The sequence below is a fragment of the Chiloscyllium plagiosum genome, unplaced genomic scaffold (genome assembly GCF_037043375.1).
Source record: "Chiloscyllium plagiosum isolate Xiang-an unplaced genomic scaffold, Cpla_swu_hap1 HiC_scaffold_8, whole genome shotgun sequence".
Lineage (NCBI taxonomy): Eukaryota > Metazoa > Chordata > Chondrichthyes > Orectolobiformes > Hemiscylliidae > Chiloscyllium > Chiloscyllium plagiosum.
The window spans coordinates 112,181,053-112,184,425 of record NW_028270146.1 but is presented as its reverse complement, the minus strand read 5'-3'; the positions used below and the strand labels follow the sequence as shown (position 1 = coordinate 112,184,425).

The 3,373-nt window shown below is 42.5% G+C and overlaps 1 non-coding gene across 1 annotated transcript; it reads right to left on the bottom strand.

Annotated features, from left to right (window-relative positions):
• Positions 1–2,304: 2,304 nt before the first annotated feature.
• On the bottom strand, positions 2,305–2,376 carry trnag-ucc (transfer RNA glycine (anticodon UCC)). Its single transcript has one exon. It is a non-coding gene; the product is annotated as a tRNA-Gly (tRNA).
• Positions 2,377–3,373: the final 997 nt, after the last annotated feature.

Below are 3,373 nucleotides of genomic sequence, written 5' to 3'. Positions count from 1 at the left end.
TAGGAGGCTTGAAGGGAGGTGGTCCCAGTTGGAGGAGAGCTGGTGCTCAGTGACATGGGTGTGTCTGTCGTGGATGGGATAAGACTGTTCCCATGCCTCCATAATGAATGTTCCAGACTTTATTTTGGAAAAATAAAACTGATAAGAGGACATTTCTCGGTCTGGGAAGGACTGACAGAAGTCCGTCACAGCCTGCTTTAGATGTTTGGGCAAGGTTTTAGGTTGGACGTGTCAGCGTATTAGACTGTTAAATGAAAGGCTGGTGGTTCAAGACCTCCAAAGGCTACAGCGATCGTTGTTGATAAAGCATCTGTTTTCTCTGCTGCAGGGTTTCTTGTTTCGAATGGGGGCAGGAAAATGTTCCTCAAACGGAAAAGTTTCGTGTGAAGAACCACAAAGAACTTTCTGCAATGGTTTAAAGGTTAATGTAATGAACTGTGGACTCTGGGAATCTGAAACAAAATCAGAAATTGCTGACAAAACTATCTGGTTTGGCAGTCCCTGTGGGAGATTATTGAGTTCTGATGAAGTTGTTAAATATTGTCCACGATTCTCTCTGCATGGATGATGCCAGACCTGTTGAGTTTTGTCGTGGAAAAAGTATAGAGAATCACCAGGAGACTTCAAGAATTCGGTCTGTTATTTGCAAACGAAAAACCGTGACACCGAGAAAGCAGATTCTCGAATGCTCTCGAACTTCATTGTCCATGGTTTTTTATACATTTTTCCCATGCTTTGTTTGCTTATCAGCATGTCTAATTATATTAATCAAAGTACCTCACACTCGCTACACAATAAACCAGTGATGTTAGTTCCCATCATCTCTTTAATTGACGGTTAAATATTTAATGTCAACTTTCGCAACAATGGTCTTTCATTCCAGACCGTACTTCATATTTTCCCGATGCCATAATTAGTTATTTATTGTCAATAATCTCAATCAGGCTGACTCTATTAACTATTAATTTGATACTTAATGTCATGTCCCAAATATTTATGTTCCCAATCGAATCATAATGATACTTAACAGGAAGCCTAACTTTACGAACTGTAATCTAATCTCACCATCGAGACCTTTCAGCGTCAACCTTTCTTTGCTAATTGGTGTGAGAGAATTCCACTATTCTTATCTCATCCTGCATTCTACAGACCGCTTGCAACAGATCGCCAGTGGGGTTCATGCTTTAAACCTTCCCTTACTTTCATGCTCTTTATTTTCCATAATAACATTTTGTCATTCTGACCAATGGCAGTCATTCCTGGTACCGGATATACTGACGGTGAAGGGTCAGTGATCAGAGCGGAATGTCCCTGTAGTTCTGTTCCCGAATCTCCACCTCCCACTCTGTTAGTAACCTCTCAGTCTACTGGGAAATGCATTGTTCCCAATTTTGCCGGATTCCAGACCTTTAACCTTGGCTGAGCAATGGTCTGAGAAATATCATTCCCAAACGTCTCATGTCCGAGGTAATAACAATTAATAACGATGTCTGTGTATCCTCCTCGAATCTGTGAAAATCATTGTTGCGGACTGTAGGAACATTTATTGACCGAAATTGAGGAGGTTTTGTACCAGATCAAACTCCTATGAGTTAAGAAGATGGTCTAAGTCCCTTTTTCTTTTCCCCTGAAGGCAAATGTACGGCAATGCAATTCAATTGGTGAAACTTCCAGGCTTGAACCGAAACATAATTTACTTTCACTATCGTTGTAACACAAACAAAAAACAAAGTGTGGACTAACCCAACTCTATTGGAAAACTTAACGAAATGAAACATCATTTAATTACGAAACAGCCAATGTTCGAATATAGTAACATTGTATAAACCACACAAATCTGGCCTTCCTGCTACCGGAATGATATTGTGAAACTTGAACGGATTAGGAAAAGTTATAATGTGATGTTTGTAATTCTTAAGCTTCCAAATGGATTTGAGGTGCGAATGTATTTTAACCTTGAAGAAATTTGACGCATTTAAACCTCCTTCCTGTCCACGATAGAAGCTGTTGATTCTGTTCCGAATTTCCAGGGGCTTCTGTAATTATTTAAGGTTTCTGACGATAGCAATCCCTCACTTTTCCAACAAAACAAAACGAAGCTTATGATGTGAACAATATTCAGATAAGCAATGGGCAGCAGCAGTGAGGAAAGCTTTCGAGCAGCGCTGCCCGGATTGTCACGGCAATTAACAGGAACCATCGCCATGAAAACCCTAAAGCAACCTGACAAATCTATTTCGCCACAGAATGCAACGTTGGTGCTCAAGACATTTCCTTGCAAAACCACAGGAAAAGCAACAACACTGCGATGGCTGGGAATGTAACCCAGGTCAACTGCTTGGAAGGCAGCTATGCTCACCACTACACCACCACCGCACTAGCAGCTAAATTGTCCCTTTTCCCAAACACACATAACAAGGCCGTGATAGTCACCAGCTGAACTGGGGCTGAAAGCAAAACAAGAAATTGCTTGTAAAACGTCAACAGGTCTGAAAACACCAGAATCAGAAGCCTTCAGCCCTTAAGAACAATCACTGGATCCAAAAGGTTCACTCCCCACAAATGCTGCCGGACCTGCTGAGTTTCCCAGCAATTTTTGTGCTGTCTCTCAGATCTGAAACATCTGCAGTTCTTTGTCAGATAGAAAACAAACGTTGACCCATTGAAGGGGATATTTGATCAGGTGATAGTCCTCTTCATCCACAGAGATAGATGGGATGGAGCATAGTATCATAAAATTCTTAGTGTAGAAACAGGCTATTCGGCTCATCATGCATCGCACCAAGTCTCACCCTCTACACTATTCCTGTAACCCCGCATTTCTCATGGCTAACCATATAACCAACACTCACCTGGACACTATTGACTATTGAGCGTTGCAAATCCACCCTAACCTGCGCATCTTTGGACTGTGCGAGGAAACTGGAGCACCCGGAGGAAACTCACGCAGACACGGGGAGAATGTGCAAACTCCACACAGACAGTCTTCAATCAGACAGGGATCTGGGTAATTGGAGAGGTTTCAAGAGGGAGTGCAGACTGGTTTGTGAATGATGGGCCGAAAGCCTGATCTCAGTGCTGTAAAGGCTCTACAGTAACATGATTCCCTACGTCTAGCATTTTGTTTTAATCCGTCCTGTTATTGACATTATTCTGAGTGAAATGTATAGAGAAAGGTTGTTTGCGCATTCACACAGATCTCTGTTGTGATGGGTCAGGAGAAACATACAGAATAACAACTGGCGGAGGGAGAATTGAATTCCCCCTCCGAATCTGCCGAGGACATGCAGGACCAGGAACTTCTCTATCACCACTCACTCACAACCCGACGCCTGGTGGAAGAACGCCTGATCTTCCTCCTCAGGCACCTCCA